Source organism: Moschus berezovskii, chromosome 8 (genome assembly GCF_049115385.1).
Source record: "Moschus berezovskii isolate FMDL1 chromosome 8, NW_MosBer_1.0, whole genome shotgun sequence".
Taxonomy (NCBI): domain Eukaryota; kingdom Metazoa; phylum Chordata; class Mammalia; order Artiodactyla; family Moschidae; genus Moschus; species Moschus berezovskii.
In genome coordinates this window covers 31,851,606-31,874,636 of record NC_142467.1, presented here as the reverse complement: position 1 = coordinate 31,874,636, position 23,031 = coordinate 31,851,606, and positions in this window count along the sequence as shown.

Below are 23,031 nucleotides of genomic sequence, written 5' to 3'. Positions count from 1 at the left end.
ACTTTTCCTAAACTAGAACTCTGTCCCAATTAAACATAAATTCCCCAATCCTCCTCTCTACCCCTTCACCCCACCCCCGCCCTGCTCCCTGGCATCTACAAATGTACTTGGTGACTCTATGAGTTTAACTATTCTAGGTCCCTCATGTAAGTAGAATCAAACAGTATTTGTCTGTACCTACTGTATATTGGAATTCATTTTTAAGGTTAATTTAGTATATGTCCTTCAAATGAATTGAACCTTCCTCATCTCCTTTTTTTGATGAAGACTTAACAGGCTGAAGTCACACTGAGCCAGTGTATCTTCTCCAAACAGGAGGAGTTTTGTTTTAAATATTTGAGAACAGTGTGAAACAGGCACTCACAAATGAGAACAGTTGCCCAGCAAATGAGAATAGGATACCATATTGGGATATACAGCACATTGTTCAGTACAGAGCATTTCTCAAAGATCCTAGAATATACATATTGAAAGGAGAGATATTTTCTTTTCCAAGGACATTTGATACAAATGTTCATTATACCCAGGAATTGATGCGACCCATATAACTCAGACAGTGTGCTAAACTCTATGGAGAAGTCCTCTCGCTTAAACCTCCAACAGTCATAATCATCAGGTTATTGTCAGTTTACCCGTTTAAGAATTTAGATCCTGAGGCTTAGGGAAGGGTGATTTTTCCTAAGGCCACTTATTTAGCTGTGGTGATGCTTGAACTCACAACCAGACTAGAGCTTTATATCCAAAGCCCTAGCTCTTGACTACTCTTAATATTAAGTCTACCTCTAAGATGGGAAAGTGGAGGTTTCAGAGCAGAAGCTATTAATATTTTGATCTTCCTTTTGTTAAAATAAATTTACTTATTTATTTTTGATTGTGCTGGGTCTTTGTTGCTGTGCCAGGGCTTTTTCTAGTTGTGGAGAGGAGGGGCTACTCTCTAGTTGTAATATTCTGGCTTCTCATTGTGGTGGCTTTTCTTGTTGAAGCCTGGATTTCTAGGCACACAGGCTTCAGTAGTTGCATTGCATGGGCTTAGTTGTCCCACAGCATGTGGGACCTTCCAGGACAAGGAATTGAATTCATGTCCCCTGCATTGGCAGGTGGATTCTTAAACACTGGACCACCAGGGAAGTCCCTGACCTTTCATTTTAATTTTTGCTGCTCTTAAGAGAAATCCCTAGGAAAGTCTCTTTTTATTTCCTGTAAGACCTTATCTCTCAAAAAGTAAATTGTATACATTCTTGGATTTGACCAAAAATCTAGAGCAGGGTCTAAAGATATGATTCTTCTCCTGACCACATTCCTTGCCCCAATCTCTGTATACAAAATATGCCTTAAATATTCATGTTAACTCTGGAAATAGATTTCCTTCTGGCTTTTTGTCTGTAGTGTGGGACCCAGAATTCTGAAGTGTGAATATTTATAGCAGGTGACACATAACAAACACTCTTTTGACTGTGGTACCTATAAGTATGATCTCTGGACTTCACCTTGAAATGACTCTTTTAGCGTTTATGCACTATGCCCACGAAACAATTGACAAACTTGAATTTTATTATTACCATGTTATTGATACCTTTTAAACCCCCAAATTTCTGCTTCCTTTCTCTCTGCTTCACTATGGCATCTGAATTGAATACCAAAGAGAAATTACTCATTCAAGCATTTCCTTTGCGATAATTATTTTGAATCCTTAAGTCCTGACCCATGTCTCTTGGGGGTCCCAGATGGGCTGGGCGAGCAGTGTGGGTAATTGGAAGTCTCCCCTGGGTACTAGTCTTTCCATCACGGCTGATATTGTCTTTGTAAAAATGAACAAACTCTATGGAATGGAGGAAGCAAAGATGGTTATTATGACCAACAGCATGTTAGAACCTTTTTTTTTTTTTTGGTTTGTGTACATCATACTTGTCTGCATAAGTTAATGAATAAAATGCGAAGACTTCCTACTTATTATTTTAATACAATTTTGAGTTTCACAGGAGAGAATTTCTTATTTGTCTCAAGGTGATTTTTTTTTTTTTTTGGTGTGTGAGTGTGTGTGTGTGTGTGTGTGTGTGTGTACTTAAGTTGTCCAAATGATAAATAGTGCCCTAGGTAAGTTGCAGACTGTATATGTAAGAAAAAGTAATATTGCATTGGAAAGTTTTCAGATAAAGTAGAATTCAATTTGGTTTTGAAAGGCTATGATGAATGTTAACCACTTTTTTGCTGAAATTCTTTTCAGACACATCTTAATGATCCATATGTGATTTTTTTAAAACAGCAAATGTATAATAAGTTATGAAAATTCTATTATTAATAACTTGTGAGGGAATGGTTTGTTCTTGATTTCCTTTCTTCACCCACCCCCTTGAAATAAAGACAGGGCTAAGCACACAAGCTATAAAGTGATCTGAGTTTTGCAGTTTTTTTTTTCGCTTTGTTACCAGAGTTCTGCAACTGAGAAAATTATTTCCCTGGTTTCCTCACAATGAAATGCTGTGTGTTTCATTCAAAACAACAATAATGGAAACATACCCTGCATGTGATATGTCTAAATACTCACAAATAAACAGTGATTGAGATTAATGCTACCTTCAACTTGGGCTTATTCTTAGACACTTATGTAGGCATGAAGATTTAATTTTCCCTGTCACATGAAGCAAACGCCTCCTCTGATCAGGCGGGTTTGTTTTGAGGTTCTCCCTACTGCCCTCACTTCCCACACTGTTGTTTTGACATATTATTAGTCTTGTTAAGTACAGACCTCCTTTCATGAAATACTGAAGAACAATGGTTGGTAATAGAATTTGCCTGTGACAAAGTTTTAGTTTTGTATGCTGTGTAAATATTTTAGATGCCATATTGCTTTGTTTTAAGATGGTAGAATGGATGTTTTTGTCCTTTAAAATTCTTTAACTTTTATTTTTTGAGAAATAGAACCCCTTTATCTTCAATTCTAAATATGCCCTGAAACATATTAAGCATCACAGATGTTATACTTATTTAGAAGTTGATATCATCAGTAATTTTATTTTCAGATGGCCAATGGTAGGACAGTTTGCATTTTTAAGTTTCAAACGATGTAAAGACTTTAACAAGAGCCAAGCTGGCTTGTGTGATCCAAAAGCTAACATCATCTCCAACACTGATTATTTTCTTCTGTCTAACATTTTGTACCAGTGTTCCACATCTGGACTCGAAACGTGTCTCTTTTATCTGTTCTCCTTCCTCAGTCATACTCAGCATCCAGTTAATTGCTAAATCCTGTATTTTCTCCTTTTTTCAATGTTTCTCCTTCTGTCATTTATTTTTCATTCTGTCCTTGATCTGATAAAAGGCCCTGGTTGCTCTGATCCTAAAGTATTTCAGTGCTTTTGCCTCCCTGTTTTGAGGTCATTTCCAATTTACAACCTTTACACAAAATTATTAGATTGCTTTGTAAAAATCTGATAAATCTTACAACATTCAGAGACCCTCATTCAAATCAATAGCAAACCTACACCCTCAATTAGTCTTTCTCCTGTTTGTCCAAGTTGATCTTTTAGAATATTCTCTGTGGGAATTGGACATCCTAGTTGATCCTAGTAATTTCTGAAGGTGCCAATTTTTCCCTCTGATACTCCTCCCCTCAACCCTGCCACCTGCCATTCTATTTACCCAACTTTTCTTTGTGAGTAAATATAGCACTTTACCCTTTCTGAAGTCTCCCTTGAACCACCAGCTATATAGGGCTACCCTCTACCGCAACTCACTGCATTTTTTTCTACCACTTTATAATTCCATTTTCCTGGGCTGTGCATTATCATAAATTTATTTCTTGAAATAACATCTATTTATTTTATGTGTTATTTGGGAGCAGTGGACTAAAAGAACTCACAACTGAATCTGTTATCCCTCTTTGAGAAACAGGTACAAATGTAGCCAAGAGATTCAAATAACTAGTTGCTTTCGAAGCAGAAGAGGTACCATGCTTGTCTGACTTCAAAACCTTTGCTCTTTGAAGAAGTCTCCATTATAACCAGTTGTATTTGTGACTTCTCTGTTAGATTTTTGTCCTGTGAAGGCAGGTATTAATGTTTCAACTGTATCTTCTATGTAAATATTGTAATTTCTGAAAGCTATTAGAAAAATATATCAATTTAATAAATAGGGAGTGATAACTCTATCAGGATGGAGAAGAAAGCAGTCTCTCTGTGATTCTTGTGGTTTGATCTGGGTAAGGAACCAAAATAGTATTTTTAATACTGTCCTCTCCCACTTTCAGGGGCCATAGGTAGCTTGACCTAAGAATTTTATCTGGGATATGGTAAAGAGAAACTGCGATGTCAGAACTTTCACAAGTTCTTACTGTTGCTGAAGGTGTTGACCCAGGGCAGCCACGTTATAGTTAATCACATTAATGATGCTTTCAGTTGGAAAAGTAACAACCAGATGTAGGCCAGGCAGACGATGTTTAGACAAAAGGGAAATAAATTTGTTCCACATGATAAAGAGAAAGGGCTCTTTTGTCCAGGTTTTCACCTAGCTGCCTCAAAGCTTTCATAGATGGTGTTTGTGCTGGATGGATAGTAGTTGTATATTAAAGTATCACTTGAGATATAGGCAAATACATAAGTCCTAAATTATTAAAATACAGGACAGTCACTACTGCTAAGGGAAGAACTCATTATACCAAAGTTCCAAACCTATCTCTTTAAGTGTTCTCCTTCTAGAATGGAGAGGGAGTCTAACATGTTTGAATCTGAAAATGTCCTATTTAAGTTGGCTTCAATCCCCTGCAGTTAATTTGCTTAGAGGCAGAAAATACAGTTTTCTGCAGAACTGTCCTTATTTATTTGCACGTATTCCATGGAAAGGTCTCTGTCAACGTTTGTCAAATAATGACACATCTTGAGTCAGGTATTTGAAGATACAATAGATGAATGAGAAGTGACTTGGTCTTATCCTAGGGTCTGGGGTGTGTATCAAGGCTTAGAGAAAAAAAATCTAGTCTGCTGAGAGGAGCAGTTGATGCAAGAGGTGGATGATATTTGTGTCAGAGAAAGCAGTAGAAATGTGGCCTGAAAGATAATTAGGGACACAGAAAAGGACTGAAGTCAGGTGTTGTGTCATAAGGCCTTACAAGTGAATCTGTATGACTTATCATTGCCTGAGTAGCAAATGAGGTCCATTTAATTCAATGAAAGTCTAAGTGTGCTTAACGTTCAGTCCCTAAGTTGTGTCCAACTCTTTTGCAAACCCGTGGACCATAGCCTGCCAGGCTCCTCTGTCCATGGAATTTCGCAGGCAAGAATACTGAGTGGGTTGCCATTTCCTCCTCTAAGGGATCTTGCTGACTCAAGGATTGAACCCAAGTCTCCTGAGTCTTCTGTATAGTAGGTGGATTCTTTACCAGTGTGCTTATAAGGGAAAAAAAAAAAATAAAGAACTACAGGTATTCCCTATTTTCTATGTTGTAAAACACAGAGAGCCCTGAGGTCTCCAGGCTTGCACAGCATCAACTGATCTCTATTAACAGGAATAGGAACAGTGTGGTCACCTCCTTATCCCTTGCAACACCCCTAACCACAGAGTTGCAATTTTACTCTTGCAGTGAGAAATGAAAAATTATAAACATTTCTTTGGAGGCACAATTTACCATATTATTCCCTGAGTCCACTTGGCCAGTAAAGGAGGCAATTCCTAAAAGCTTATTCCACGGTAGCATCACACCCTTGCCACCACAGTCGTTGCCTTTTTCAAATCACAGGTGACACGTTGAGCTTGAAGAATAGCCGCCTCTGGCAGCCTCCTGCCAAAGTGAAACTTCCCCTAAGGATGTATCCACCTGTCGGAATGTCAGGGCCTGTGCCCTCCGACTTCAGGGTGTTTCTGCATTTGTCTTTCAAATTTGAAACTCTGTCTTCTGGCATCCAGATTTGCTCCAACTTTATGAAAGCAGGTCCAGAGCCAGGTGAAGGAAGTGAGTTTCTCATCCTGGTCGGGGGGCTCATGGTCCAGAAGAGCGCTTTAGTGCACTCTCCCAGTGGGTAAGGATGGACTGTTAGCGCAGACGGCAGAGTTAAGCCGGAATGTCCTGCCGAGACTCACCATCACAAAGGGTAATACTACTTTATCGATCCCTTCCACACTGTCTCCCACCGTTGTGTTAAGCCTGTGGCGAGTACAACCTTTACAAAACGAGATCTGGAGATATGACTTACTTTCTAACTTGAACGCAGACTTAAAAAAAAGTGGATAAAAGCCTGTTTTGTAGGAATGGCGTGGTGTTGGCATTTCAGAGCGTATATGATAAAAATAAAATCAAAGTCAAGTATCTCAACAGAGGGAAAAAGTCACATTGAGACTTGCGTATAAAATGTGGCTGCAGTCTTCCGCTGAAAGCAGAAATAACTTAATTTGGCCACGTTGTATTGAATAATCCAATTCTTTTCTTGTTACTTTAAGAGAGGCAACGTTGTTAGCATACATTTTTAGAGATTAGATCCTCATTTTTCGTCTCAGACTTTATGAACAGGGAGCATTATTTATGTCAATGAGGTCAGGCAAGGTCCTGTAGACACACAGATTGATTGTCCAGAAATATTGATGATTTATAAGTCCTTATACTTTGTGATACTTTCCCTCTTTATAAGGCATTCCACTATCAAGGAGTTAAAAAGAATAAAAAAAAAGCATTTGCTGAGAGCTGCATGGGAACATGTTTTTAATTGGCATTGTCACCCTTCTAAGGATAATGGGAAAAAGCTTATACTTCACTGCCTGCATGATTTTTGATTTTACCTTTGTTTGTTACAATGCAGAATTAGGGGGGAAAGAATTGGCTGTGAGGTACCTTTTAAAAAGGCTTTTCCTTTCATTGTATGCACTAAAGGGATGAGAGAGAAGTAAAAGATTTATTTTTATGTTTAATCAAGTCCAATAATAATTGCATTGTGGTAACTGCTTTGAGCATTACATTTTCGGTAAGTAATTTATCAGCTGCATTCTTTTTTATTTTATTTTTAACATATTTTTTTCTTCTGGAAGGGATTAACAGTTACCATAGGATTTATATACCGTAGGCAATTTTTTTCGCCTTTAGTAAATAAAGTTTACTGACGCTGTAGGCTTTCTAAGGGTTCCCTGACCTTCCGTTTTATACTTACAACTTTAGTTTTAACTCGTTTTCTTCCTTGTCCTGACTTTGCAAGATTATCTGGGTGGTTGATGGGACCTGAGGACAAGAAAATAAATTTGTGGGCGGGGAGGGTGATCAACAACGTGCCCTCATTTATCCGTGGCATTTCCGGTTTAAGCACTGAACATCTCAGGTCTTAGGAAGCTTCTGGGTCCCAGGCAAACCAGGAGAGTCCATCACCCTGTAGCTGAGGCACGGTGCCCATAGTGGCTTCACGTGGAAAATTGTAAAAGAATAAAAATACAATTTCTTCCCAGCTGCGAGAACAGGGGTGAAGTAAGACAATATAACAGACTGGGAAAGATACTCCTGAAAGGCAGGACTGGAGCAAGTCAGAGAAATAACTGACTCAGGCTGAGGCCAAGCGACCTTTAAACCATATGACCTGCCTTGCCTTTCCCTCTTACCCACCTTTTTCCAGATGACGTGCTTATTTACAAATCCTCCTCTACCGCCTCCTTTCTGTGGCTATTCTCTCTTCCTTCTGGAGAGAATAAACCACCTAAGCCTGACATGCCCAGTTACCTGTAGGCTGGTTCCGTTTGGCTGTTAGCCAGTACTTCGATTCCTCAACCCTAGGGTTTCTTAGTTGTATTAATCTAAGGGGTGTCTTCAAGCAGATCAGCAGAGAGACAGGCTAGAAATAGCCATGGCCGATATGTGAGCGGTGGTGCTCCTGAAAGGCTTTGTAGGAAATCTGGGTACAGCAGCCATGGTATTTTAGAACTTATGACAGCAAAACTGCTGAACTGGTTGGCCTGATTCTGCCTGAAATGAGACCATTAACGTCGTTATAGAAACAAATCCACAGCAGCTCTTTACTCTCTCTCTCTTCCTTATGATTATTTTCCTTCCTCTTTTCCAACATTCCATTCCCCCTTTATTCTTCCTTTCTTTCCTTCACTTTACTCTTTTAAATCCACACAAGAGTTTGCCTTTGTAAAACTGATTTTTTCTTGGTTCTCTGGTTTTCCTAAGGAACTAGTCGTGTGTGTGTGTGTGTGTGTGTGTGGTTCACATATCTTTCCTTTTAGTCAAAAAGGATAACTGACGTACTATTGTGTAACGCAGAAAAGATCTAACTGTGTGTTTGGCTCAACCTGGGAAAAAGAAATATTGTTGCGTCAAGCAGAAAAATATCTAAATGAGTATCATTTGCATATAAATATATTAATAGAAATATTAAAATTCTGCATAGCCAATTCTGTATGTAATAAAAATTGTGAGATAGACTGGTTTCAGTGGAGCGGTGGAAAAAAACATGTTTGTTTTCATTGTAAAACAGTGTATACAAAAGGGTGCAGCTCTTACATTTTTGTCTTCTTATGAAACTTAAGAAATCATATTACAGTTTGCCTGAAATCTTAGATTTCTTTAGAAGGGATTTAGAATGGAAACACTTTTCTTTATTTTTCAAGTCTAGGACTATGTATGGGTTAGTTTATTTCTACCAGAAAAGCAGTCATTAGTAAGCAGCCAATCTTCTTCGAGATTTCATCCATGAGGCAAGTTAAATTAAGAAAAATTTTGTCATTTTTGTTAACTAATAATCCTTATCAAATTTAGAACATAGCTGCAATTTGCTTTCTTATAAAAATTTAAAACAGTTGCAAAACATTTTAATTAAACTTTTATCATTTGTTATTTGGATGCTGGAATGGAAAACAGCACTGCTTAAGATTTAAGTTAAAAAATTCCTATATGAGGGGAATTTCTGCTATGTATGTACATATATATATGTGTGTGTGTGCATTTATATATATTTACATATTTTAAGATTTTTTTCTAAATTTAGTTGAGTGAATATGAAATTATTCTTCAAATAGATTAATACGGCAGTTCAATGAATTCATTAAACATATAAATATTTCTTATTTTCTTGAAAGACTTCTGTTGCTTTTTTAAAGCACTCTTTCAATCTTGCTTTTCTACTACAGCATTTTGTGACTAATAGTGAATAGAAAAACTTGGTTTTTTTAATGACTTTAGAAATCTTTATAAAATATTTTCTAAACTTTGGTATCCTTAATTGTTTTTACAACTTGAGAAAATTTCTTAATTGAAAAGAATTCAGAACTTCTAATTTTACATTTGCCTTTTTGGTATATTCCTAAATAAATTTTCAGAAAAATAACTTCTTATTTTTTACAGAGAGGTGTAGAAATATAAGGAGCTTCCATACAAATCTGCCAATTTTCTATGTTCATGATATTTCAAATGTATGATTCCATTCTTCTTCTGTTGCTTTAACAAGGAAATTCCCCCAAAATTAAAATTCATAATAATATAGTATCTTGCTATTTTCAGTCAAAATTATTTGGAGGGCATCTTATGAAATGTATGAAGTCTCCATTAATATAAATGTTATTAAATATTTATCCCTATTTTTAAAAATGTTAACACTGTGTTTAAACTTAAGATATTCTAACAGTAAAGTGTATCTCTCTTTCTCTCTCTCTTTTTTTTTTATATCTCCCATTAAGTCATCATTTCTGTCCTCTGCCTCTTTACCACAAATTCAGGCAAGGAGAGCTAACATTATTTATACAGTTTAGGCAAGGTTGCATTTAAAGGCCCATTATGTTATTTTTTACCGTGATTTGCTGTAAATCATCCCTCATTGTCATCTATTTTATCTTTCGCATTCACACACATGATTAGAATGATGGTACGGAAGGTCAAGCATGAAAATGATGCTGTTTTGATGATGCATTCAGCTTTGGATAACTGACATTTATACCGGTCCTGACTCTAATACTTACTCTGTATTCGGTTTCAAGGATATCATCTCCCCTGAATTTCCTGGTGTGCAAATCTGAGAGATATAATACTTGTTAATAAAACAGATGTTTAAAGTTGCCCTGTTAGCAAAATACTTACTTACAAAAAAAGAACGAATAATATGTTGTTAAACCATCTTCCTTGTCAACGAATGAAACATTTCATATCTTCCTGAATTTTGAGAATTTAGATAGCCATATCATTGTCTTCAATTCCATGTATATAGCCAGAATCAAGCTAGTGATCCATACTCAGCAAATATTTGTGTAATAAATACACCATATTTAGGTTACATATGGATCTAGCTATTTGATTTTCCATTTGGGGAATGGTACTTTCCTCCTCCTAAAAGTGAGAGATCAACTAGTTTGTTTTAAGCATTTGCTAGCCTTCACAGTCTATGATTCTGTAACATATGTATTTTATATGTAAGTGACTCACATCCAGGCAAGCTAACTTGCAAAATCAGCGAAAGGAGCCACCTGAACCATAAAATAAAGAAAAAAATGGCCACTGACTGCATTTTTAAACCTCATTTCAGATATGGATTTCAGAAATGAAAATTACTAACATAGTAAATTTACTATTATATAACAAATACAGTAAATTTATTGTTAAATACCCACCTCAATTTACTCATTAAAGGTAATTTTATAATTTCCCTTTTGACTTATAAAGGGACAAAGCTTTCTGACATTTATTTTTGTTAAGAAGAAGCACTCTTTTGAAATATCCATATTCAGGAAACTAGGTTATTTTTGAACCATTTCTGGCCACTCAACCTGGGTATACAAAACTCAGTCAAAAGAACAGATGACTTGGTGTTTTCAAGAATTATCCCAGTTCCTGTTGTTGAAAACATAGCCTTTGAAGATATCTCAGAAAATTAATTCTTGGCTCTGAACATAGTGTTGAACCAGAAAACAAGGAGTAGAGCCCAAGGTGAGGAAGTGAAGTTTATGCTCTTATAACCCAGAATAGGCAATTTCTTTTCAGTACCATTTTTGCCCTTTATTGCAGAAACCAAAGTACATACATTTTTTGTCTGTCTGAGGCTTGTTAAATATAAACAATAGTTAGCATTTATATAGCAACTTATACTAAGGTAAAAAAGTGCAAGAAACACTGAAAATGACACTTATAAATAATACATAAATATAGTGATGTTAACAAGTTTTTGTTTTTATTTTGATTGGGATGGTATGGAGTGAAGTGTCTCATTTCCACAGTATTTCAGTATCTACTGGTACACTTAAGGGGCCATCCATGGTAGTAATTGCGATTTGTTTGCCGTGGTTTGGGATCATGGCATGCCTGACACTTATTTGTGTATATTTCTGTATAAGATTGGAAGAACGACTTTGAACCTACCCAAGAAAATCAACCCATCTCCCCTTTTCATGTGCTTATCCCACCAGTGCTTGCTGATTTACAGCCCTTAGGCTACCTTTCGGAGAAGGCAATGGCAACCCATTCCAGTACTCTTGCCTGGAAAATCCCATGGATGGAGGAGCCTGGTAGGCTGCAGTCCATGGGGTTGTGAAGAGTTGGACACGACTGAGCTACTTCACTTTGACTTTTCACTTTCATGCATTGGAGAAGGAAATGGCAATGGTGTTCTTGCCTGGAGAATCCCAGGGACGGGGGAGCCTGGTGGGCTGCCGTCTATGGGGTCGCACAGAGTCGGACACGACTGAAGCGACTTAGCAGCAGCAGCAGCAGCAGGCTACCTTTTGGTGACAGTTGCCAAAAGGTGAATTTACTTTTTAAAATTTAATTTGGCTGCAATGGGTCTTTGCTGTGGCACCACAAACTTCCGTGGTTGTGGAACATGGGTTCTAGAGCATGTGGGCTCGGTAGTTACCCCTCAAGGGCTTACTTGTTGAACTAGGGCCCCCTGAATTGGGGGCAGAGAGTTTTACCCACTGGACCACCAGGGAAGTTCCCAAAAGCTGAATTTAGAGGGGTCCAGTTTGGTGTAAAGGTCTGGAGTGTAATAGGTCTTAGCACTAAAACAGAATTCAGTCCTGCCCTCCTAGATAATACAATGCAAAACTCATTCCAGGCTTGTTTTCCTTAACACTATAATAGTAATAATGATTTAACATAGCTAAGAGGGTCAAATAATGTTTTATATATATAATGTATTATATATATAATGTTTATATATATAAAACATTATTTGATCCCGACCCGGGTCTCCGGCATTGTAAGCAGACGCTTTTACCTTCTGAGTCACCAGGGAAATTACCATATATATATATATACACATATAATATAAAGACCTATATATTTTACATTTTTGAGCATACACACCAAACTATATACATATATATGCACACACACTGTGTCATTGCTGTTGTTCAGTCCTAAGTCGTGTCTGACTCTTTGCGACCCCATGGACTGCAGCATGCTATATACACTATATGTATATGCATGTATAAGGGCCTTCCCTTGTGGCTCAGTTGATAAAGAGCCCGCCTGCAATACAGGAGACCACCTGCAATGCAAGAGACCCGGGTTTGATCTCTGGGTCAGGAAGATCCCCCTGGGAAGGAAATGGCAACACACTGTTACCCACCAGGCTCCTCTGGAATTTAGAGGAGCCTGGTGGGTAACAGTTCATGGGGCCTCAAGAGTTGGACACAACTTGACAACTAAACCACCACCATATATATATATACATGCAGGCTATATATGCACATATATATGTAAATGTATAGCATATATATATAATGCATGTGTAACTCTACTGATAAAGCATGCAAATTGTTAAATAAGAATGACTATTTTTCTCAAAAATAAGATAAATCAAAATGAATAGTAGTTCTCATGTTATCTTCCTTCTATCCCAGTGTTTTTTTTTTGCCCTCAAACCAGAGGCATGCAACCCACTTTGGAGGCTATTTTAAATAATCTGGAAAATGCACGGTATAACTAACTGATGTAGTCATTACTAGTTTAGCATGACTGCAGGCTGAATTCAAAATTTCAGCCACTATACTCATTCTATTGGGATAAATAACTGTTAAGTCCACTTCTTTAGCAATCTACACAGAGTTCAGAGTAGTGGACCATTAGGTTAATGTAGGAGTAAACAAAAGGAATTCTAGGACCTTGTAAGTTTTTATCCAATCTGAAAATTAGTTAAAGCCTGTTGTAAAAATAATAACTGACGTGTATACTACATAACAACCTGCGCATCTCTTTTCTGACACTTTAGCTCATTTGACCCTCTGTATCTTTCGATAAATTACGTATAGTCAACAGACTGATTTTTGTAGATAAGGAATTGAATCTTCTTCTTTTCATGAAATACCATCTGGCTCCAGTGCCCATGGAAAAAGTACTTTCGACAACATCTTCTGCCTTAAGTTTTTGCCTCCAATGATTGTTGAAACTTTCCAATATAAGGATCATTATTATAAACCATTTCTTTGATTTTCTTCCCATGGTAGCAGATTGAGTAAAATAATATTCTGTCCTTTTCAGTTTCTCTACTCACCATCTCCCTGGCCCTTGCTTTCAGTGTTGCATAATTTAAGGTGAGAGGAGTAATAATTGGGGTTCCTTTTTGCTTACTATAACCATTTAACACCCCAGTTTCAATCCTTTTCTTGAAACTAAGGATTTAATTGAGGAATTTTAAACTTTTTATTTTATATTGGAGTATGACCAATTAACCGGAGAAGGCAATGGCAAGCCACTCCAGTACTCTTGCCTAGAAAATCCCATGGACGGAGGAGCCTGATGGGCTGCAGTCCATGGAGTCGCTACAAGTCAGACATGACTGAGCGACTTCACTTTCACACATTGGAGAAGGAAATGGCAACCCACTCCAGTGTTCTTGCCTGGAGAATCCCAGGGACGGGGGGCCTGGTGGACTGCCGTCTATGGGGTCACACAGAGTCGGACACGACTGAAGTGACTTAGCAGCAGCAGCATGACCAATTAACAATGTTTTGATAGTGTCATGTGGACAGCAAAGGGAATCCGACATACATATACATGTATCCATTCTCTTATTGGGGGATTTTATCATGCTGGTATAATATTGTATGTGACCAAAATGATTTTATTTATATCACTACAGTGACTCTTATCCTTAACTAAAACCCTGAAATGATATGCACACTGTTATATGTATTTGCATACCTGAACTTCTTTGGAGTGAGATTTTTATGTATTTCACCACTTTCTCAGAAGTTACATGAGCCAGAAGGAGTCACTGTCTTGGGATTTGAGCTCTTCCATGAGATTCCTATCTATTCAGTGTTGTCTAAATTTGACGATGACAAAGCACATAAAGAGGCTTAGGGAGACTACGCTATCATTTGGTTCCATTTACTGGAGATCATCTCTTGGCTGTAGTTGCTTAGAAAAACAACATGTTTTCAGATTAACTGCAGACATCCATGCTATTTTCATGCCCCTCAGAAACCTTCAGAGTGTCTCTGGGGGAACAGGAAACAACAAAGCCTCTCTCCCTCCAGATTTGAGGGTTTTGTTATCTTAACACCTATGTTGTCACCTATGCTTTCTACACATAAAACTGCTCCCCACAATTCCCACCAAGGCTGAGCTAACTGCTGTGACTGTCTGCAGGTCCCTTTGGTGGAGGCAGTAGTAATTTTTCAGTTGAACACTGATGATGCCTAGCTTTTTTCTACTTTCTTGTTTAGGGCATTTATAATTTGGGGCCAGATGATAAAACATTTAACCAAGTGGAATTCAGCAAATGTCCCAGAGTGTGACTTTCATGATTACAAGTTCAATCAACCCCTTTGAAGATTTACTTCTTTTCCCCCTGAATTTCTCTTTGAAAGTCTATTTCAAGAGGAATCTTTACTTCATTTCACAATAGTCACTCGAGTATTTCAAGAGAGGGAAAATAAAACAATTAGAAGAGAGTATCAGCTATGAACTCATGTAAGTTTCTTGCATTTGAAAAAAAGGGTCTCTCACCTTTAACCTTTAGGCTTCTATTTCATTTTGGGGGTTGTAAAATATTGGAAAGAGGGTAAAGAAAAGGATTTCTTGTGGAATATAGATAAAAGGGCTGCTCTCCTCCAGTCCATCTTCAGTGAGGTTTGCTGAAGCAAGGAAGGAATCAGGTGTTAGAACAAATGGAGCTGTGAAAATGGGTCTGTATTAAAGCATGCCTGGAGGAGTTTAGTGAGATTCCCTTTGGGAGACCAAATTTGGAAACAACCCTTGGGACCACATGGAGCTGGCTTCTCCGTCAGTCACTGCAAAAAGCGTGGGTCTTCACAGGCTGCTGCGCTGAATGTGGGGCACAGACATGTGTCCTGTGTGGGGAAATAACCTGAATTCAAAAGAAACCTGAAATCCAAATGGATGATCCCACCCCCGGCTAGAGACAAGGTTACAGAATCAAACAAGTTAGGACTGGAAAGTGCAGTGGTGTGGTTAGAAATCAGTTGTGAATAGAAGCCATAAAGAGAGGCCAACCCACCTTTGAGAAAAGAGATTGTTTCTTTGAGCGTCAATCTCCTTCTTTTACATCAAATCATATTTGAAAAAATCCAGCAGAATTAACCGTGCCTCTTCAAAAGGGAAAAGAAACTCTCTCTATGTTGTAATGTGAATAACCCCTCTTCACCACCAAGCATGGCTTTAAACTTTGTTGTCATTCAGTTAGGCCTTCTTATTGTATTAGATTTGCCAGGGAGGGTTAGCACAGAGATGCACTAACAAATTTTTAAACAGTCATAAGAGAATCATTCTAATGCCCCTGTTAGGGAACTGTTGGCCTGAAACTTCTCACCTTGGCCAGGCAGGTTGATAGCCACTTGCAGGAGTTGTCTCACAAAAGGAGGTCCTGATTAAAAAAAAAAAAAAGGTGCTGCTATTGAAAACTAACTGGGGGGGAGGGGGGGCGCGGAATTCAGGATAGGCCAAAAAGAAAAGGAGGAGATATACAAGGAGATGACAGCCCATAATATGCCTTGTGAAACTAACTGAGAAAATTTGGGAGGGGCCACAAGGAGGGAGGAGCCAATAGATCCTACCAACCTCCCAGAATCCTTCACACTGGGCTCCATCTTGGCTGAGGCGCCGACACCACTGAGATGGACTCTGAATCAGCAAATATGGGTGCAAGCTAAATGACTGGCCAGAGACAACCCAGGAGCTAATGCCTTACCATAAAACATGAACCAGCAGAGCAGTTCTGGAGTTCCCTTATCGTATGTATGGCACCCCTTCCCGTGAAACTCTGTTGCTTTGTCAGCACGTGTGTCTGTCTCCTGGGACAGTTCATTTCTGAGTGAGTGTCAGACAGGAGCCTGCTCTCAGGCCATGGAAGGGGGCCTCCTCCTGCAATTCTTTGGTACCTCGGTTTTTCTGGATGTCAAAACACTACTCCAGCATACATTGCAGATACTCCCAGCTGCTCTCAGCTAAGGGCTTTCTGATTTAACAAAGCATGTCCTAATTAGTGACCTGCCTCTCTAGTCCAGAAGCCAGTGGCCCAAGGGAGGCCAACAGTGGATGACGCTAGTCTCTGAAGGGCCCCCTCCTCTGGTGTTGACAACAGCATTGGCCAAAATGGCATTCCTCCACATGTCCAGCAAGAGGCCGCCACGCCAGGTGAATTTGAAGATCTCAGCTTGCTTTCATTTGAGACTTTCCTGTACCTTGTATCTTGGTGTCATATGATAGTTGTAAGGGCCTGGCATTGTCTCCAGATTAACCACAGTAGTGGTATGGAGACTTTTGCATTTGTTTACCCTAAACCTAAGGGTAAGAGACCAGACAGGACTGTTACCTGGGGTCTCTCCCCCATTGCTGTGGTCTACTCGCTTCAGTCGTGTTGGACTCTTTTTTGCAACCCCATGGACTCTGGCCTGCCAGACTCTTCCATCCATGGGATTTTCCAGGCAAGAATATTGGAGTGGTGGGTTGCCATTTTTTTCTCCGGTGGATCTTCTCAACCCTGGGATTGAACCCACATCTCCTTCATTGGCATGGGGATTCTTCACTACTGAGCCACCAGGGAAGCCAGCCCAATAGGCTGCCCCAAACTCCCAGCAACAGTAGCTATTGGGACCCTTCTTCCCCCATCTTTCTCCCTAGCCTTCCTCTTCTTTCTCCTCCCCTTTCCCTCTCTTGCCACCTCTTCTCTTCAGCTGATGCAAGTTGAATTGAAAAGTTAGCAGCAGTGAATTTCTCATTCAGTCTGTTCTCCCAGGAACCTGCTTGTTTGGAATTTGCATCCCCGCCCTCAGTCCCATTATAAAGGAGGTGGAGGGGGAGGATCGCTGCTGGTCTTAATTCTCCAAGAACAGGTGAAATACATTCTGTCATGAATGAAACACCCTGAGCTGTAACTTTTGAGGCTCTTTCACATTTTCCCCCCCTGGCAGAGGCTGTTGTGTTTTGTTACAGCAGCACGAGGAGTTGTTATTAGAGTGTTATGGAAACCAGGTGTTAGAGCTGATTAGTCACTAATCTTCCATCTCTGGGAGCTTGGCTCCAATCTTCTGTTCATCAGAATCATTCTGTCGCGTTAATTTATTCATCCCGGCTCTAAGAACCTTGTCAAATCAACATGGTGGTCTCCGCTGGGTCCCTAATGCACTATAGCCCAGATCACAAACCTACTATATGACACATAATTCAGGATAATTGGCAGTCAGAGCTCAAACAACCCTGTGATTAAATGGGTATGGAGATTGAAATCACTTCTCACCTATTAGAAGGGAGTCTCGCTAGGCCGATGGCATTCTTCAGTGGAGGCTACTGCTGGAAAGGGCTGTGTTCCTTTCCCAGCTTTATGTGGTTGGTGATTGATGAGATAACACTTCTTTTTCCTCTTAATATTTTACCTCTCAAAACACAAAATGAGCCACTTAACTTTACATTTCCTTTTTTAGACTCCATCTCAAGTCTTCATTAGTAAATCTTAATGACTGCTAAAATTATAGGAAACCCTGCACTTAGTATAAAAGGGAAATAGACCATTTTCCCCCCTTTTGTGTTGCTTTTGCCAACAGCTCGCTTTTGACAACTGACTGTTTATAATGCCACAAAGGGAAGAGTTTGACAAGGTTTTTAATTTTTGACAAGTAGTGTGACCAGTTCTATGTGGCTTGAAACAGTTGTTTCTTTCTTCCTTTTTTTTTTTTTTGGAGGCTAATTATTTTATAATATTATATTGGTTGGTTTTGCCATACATTGACATGAATCCGCCCCGGGTGTATATGAGTTCCCCTTTCTGAACCCCCCTCCCACCTCCCTCCTCCCCCTATTCTCCCTCTGGGTCATCCCCGCACACCAGCACCGAGCATCCTGTATCATGCATTGACCCTTAACTGGCAATTCATTTCACATATGATAATATACATGTTTCAATGCCATTCTCCCAAATTATCCTACCCTCACCCTCTCCCACAGAGTCCCAAAGACTGTTCTATACATCTGTGTCTCTTTTGCTGTCTCGTATACAGGGTTATCATTTCCATCTTTCTAAATTCCATATATATGAGTTAGTATACTGTATTGGTGTTTTTCTTTCTGGCTTACTTCACTCTGTATAATAGGCTCCAGTTTCATCCACCTCATTAGAACTGATTCAAATGCATTTTTTTAATGGCTGAGTAATACTCCATTGTGTATATGTACCAAAGCTTTCTTATCCATTCATCTGCAGATGGACATCTAGGTTGCTTCCATGTCCTCGCTATTATAAACAGTGCTGTGATGAACATTGGAGTACATGTGTCTCTTTCAATTCTGGTTTCCTCGGTGTGTATGCCCAGGAGTGCAATTGCTGGATCATATGGCATTTCTATTTCCAGTTTTTTAAGGAATCTCCACACTGTTCTCCATAGTGTCTGTACTAGTTTGCATTCCCACCAACAGTGTAAGAGGGTTCCTTTCTCTCCACACCCTCTCCAGCATTTATTGCATGTAGACTTTGGAAAAGAAGAAGTAAAACTTTCACTGTTCACTGATGACATGATCCTCTACACAGAAAACCCTAAAGACTCTACCAGAAAACTACTAGAGCTAATCAATGAATACAGTAAAGTTGCAGGATATAAAATCAACACACAGAAATCCCTTGCATTCCTATACACTAATAATGAGAAAATAGAAAGAGAAATTAAGGAAACTATTCCATTCACTGTTGCAACAAAAAGAATAAAATACTTAGGAATATATCTACCTAAAGAAACAAAAGACCTGTACATAAAGAACTATAAAACACTGGTGAAAATAATCAAAGAGGACACTAATAGATGGAGAAATATACCATGTTCGTGGATTGGAAGAATAAATATTGTCAAAATGAGTATACTACCCAAAGTAATTTATACATTCAATGCAATCCCTATCAAGCTACCAACGATATTTTTCACAGAGCTAGAACAATAATCTCACAATTTGTATGGAAATACAAAAAACCTCGAATAGTCAAAACAATCTTGAGGAAGAAGAATGGAACTGGGGGAATCAACCTGCCGGACTTCAGGCTCTATTAAGAAACAGTTGTTTCTGATGAAAATAATTTAGCGCAGCTGTGAGGAATCTTTGCATGGTAGTGAAAGCTGCATTTATAGTCACTCTGAACCTTGTTCCTTATGTCTGTGAGGTCTTTAAAATTATAGAAATAATATATGTTTGCAAATTTGGAAGATAGAGACAAATAAGGTGGTAAAAATCCATGCTAGCTCTCTATTCAGGGAGAAAGTATTTGGCATTTATTTCCTTTTGGTCCTTTTGCAAATAAAGTAATTCCAAAGAGTGTGTGGATTAGATTAATTAGATTCATGATGTTTCTGTTCTGCTGAGGTTCCTGTATTTGCCTTTTAATTTCAACACTTGTTTGTGGTACTCTCTATTTATTTTCATATATGAAGTAATCACATATGTAAAAAGTCTGCTTGAATGAATCAATCCCCCACCATCACCCTGGGAAAATGACCACAGTAAGAAAGTTACTTGCTGCAGCTTGAGATGGAAGTGGTAATACAATCAAGCCGTCTGTAAATAAACAGACAAACTGGTATTTTATCAGAAAACTACTTTATAAATTATTGTAGTTTATTGAATCACTCATGATTGGAAGGAGACTTAAAATTTCTAATTTGTTTTTAATACAAAATAAGGAAGGAAAGCATCTCCAGTTGTAAAATGTAAAAGCATCTCCAGTCCTAAATTAACAATTAGGGCTCCAGCTGATTATTTTAGAGTTTATAGAATTTTTTTCAAATTCATGTTCTAATTTTCACACACCTAAACCACAGCAACCTTAGATAGTATGGTTATTAATATATTCATGGTGTGTGTGTGTGTGTGTGTGTTAGTCGCTCAGTCGTGTCCGACTCTTTGTGACCCCACGGACTGTAGTCTGCCAGGCTTCTCTGTCCATGGAATTCCCCAGGCAAGAATATTGGAATGGATTGCTATTCCCTTTTCCAAAGGAACTTTCCAACCTAGAGATCGAACCCTGGTCTTCTGCCTCACAGGTGGATTCTTTCCCATTTGAGCTACAGGGAATATTCATGGTATTCTAACATAAATATGTATAACAAAATTTAAATGCCCAGTACCCCCTTTTTTTCCTACTGTTAAAAATAATAGCTTACTAGGTACCTTGTGATATAACTTTTCATTTGTGATTTAGATTATTTCCTTATCATAAATTCTCCAGATTAGAATCTGATAAAACATAATATTCCTACAAAAGTATAATATAAAAGGAAAATTATTGTAAATGAACTCAAAATACTTCCATTATGACAGCCTTCACTCAAACTTTATCCAGATTCTTAGAGGCAAGCTGGCTTTGAAATGTCTGATATTTGCATAATTATAACAATTTTACATTTGCATAACTTTATTTTATTCTTTTTGGCTAATTGAACTGCAGTATCTCAGTTCACACCTCAGACCTTGGAGTTGAAAAGTTACAGATTGCAGGGTAACTTTGTATGCCCTCAGCCCGCAAACAGTAATTATGGATGTAGGTGTGAAATGAGGATAATGATGATTTCCTCAGTCTGATGGATGTACTCCATGGATGTCTCCATGGGGTTGTGACGAGTCAGACATGACTGATCAACTGAGCACAGCACAGCAATCATTGATCCAATATGGAATCTATATTTGTTTGGCTCTCATGATGTGATGTAAGCCATGTGCCCAGTGAAATCTCTAAGGATTTATCCTGGTAAATCATTTTCCCCCTCAATACTTTACCTGTGGTTTCTAAGGACTATGGTATTTGGAGAAGAAGCCAGTAGACTAATACATTTTCTAGGTCGAAACCTATAAGTATTTTTAAGGTCTACTGGTTTTCTCTTTTCTCCACACGAAGCATCAGTGTTTCAGAGGGCCCATTTCACTAAACCATACCAACCTGGATATGCTCTTTGTTCAAAAAGAGATAATTAAGCCAGTGGGCAACACTATCTCCTTTGTGTTATTATTAGAATTGTGAATATTTTTTGCATAAATTTATTAACTGCAAGTGAAATATCAGTTTTCCTTCAATTTTTAAAAATCATATATAGACATACTTAGGTTATTCTTGTTACCCCTTATTGTGTAGCTGGTAAACGTTTTTTGTGTTTTGGGTATATTCGGTTCAGTTCAGTTCAGTCACTCAGTCGTGTCTGACTCTTTGCAACCCCATGAATCACAGCACGCCAGGTCTCCCTGTCTATCACCAACTCCCAGAGTTCACTCAAACTCATGTCCATCGAGCTGGTGATGCCATCCATCCATCTCATTCTCTGTCGTCCCTGTCTCCTCCCGCCCCCAATCCTTCCCAGCATCAGTCTTTTCCAGTGAGTCAACTCGTCGCATGAGGTGGCCAAAGTATTGGAGTTTCAGCTTTAGCATCAGTCCTTCCAATGAACACCCAGGATTGATCTCCTTTAGAATGGACTGGTGGGATCTCCTTGCAGCCCAAGGGACTCTCAAGAGTCTTCTCCAGCACCACAGTTCAAAAGCATCAATTCTTCGGCGATCAGCTTTCTTCACAGTCCAACTCTCACATCCATACATGACCACGGGAAAAACCATAGCCTTGACTAGACGGACCTTTGTTGGCAAAGTAATGTCTCTGCTTTTTAATATACTATCTAGGTTGGTCATATTAGAACAACAATAAATGTTGCTGGGAACATATTGGATTGGCTACAAAGTTTTTTCAAGGGTTTCCATAACATCACATGGAATATATAAATAATTATGTATATATATTTATGATTTCTGTGAATAAGATTGATTGAAGACTCTATTTCTGGTAATCCCTGAAATGTATCTAGTACTCCATTTTTTCATTTAGACAACTATCTATGTTCTTCCACATACTTGGATAAGGTTAGAATTCTAAGTCCCCAAGTCCCCACCCCCTTCTCTATATATCCTGTGTAATACCCTCTGTTTTAGTGTGGGTAGGGCCTGATAAATATGATGGTAGTTATCCCCATGTCTATAGGTTATCTTCTATGGCATAGATGAGGGATTTTTCATATGTAGTTAAAGTCCCTAATATGTTGACTAATTTTAAGCATCAGTTCAGTTCATGCACTCAGTCCTGTCTGACTCTTTGCAACCCCATGGACTGCAGCACACTAGGCTTCCCTGTCCATCACCAACTCCCGGAGTTTACTCAAACTCATATCCATCAACTCAGTGATGCCATCCAACCTTTTTATCCTCTGTCATCCCCTTCTCCTCTTGCCTTCAATCTTTCCCAGCATCAGGGTCTTTCCCAATGAGTCAGTTCTTTGCATCAGGTGGCCAACGTATTGGAATTTCAGCTTTAGCATCAGTCTTTCCAATGAATATTCAGGAATGATTTCCTTTAGGATTGACTGGTTGGATATCCTTGCAGTCCAGGAGATTCTTAAGAGTCTTCACCAACACCACAGTTCAAAAGCATCAATTCTTTGGCGCTCAGCTTTCTTTATAGTCCAACTCTCACATCCATACATGACTACTAGAAAAACTATAGCTTTGACTAGACAGACCTTTGTTGGCAAAGTAATGTCTCTGCTTTTTAATATTCTGTCTATGTTGGTCATAGCATTTCTAACTTAATCAGGTGA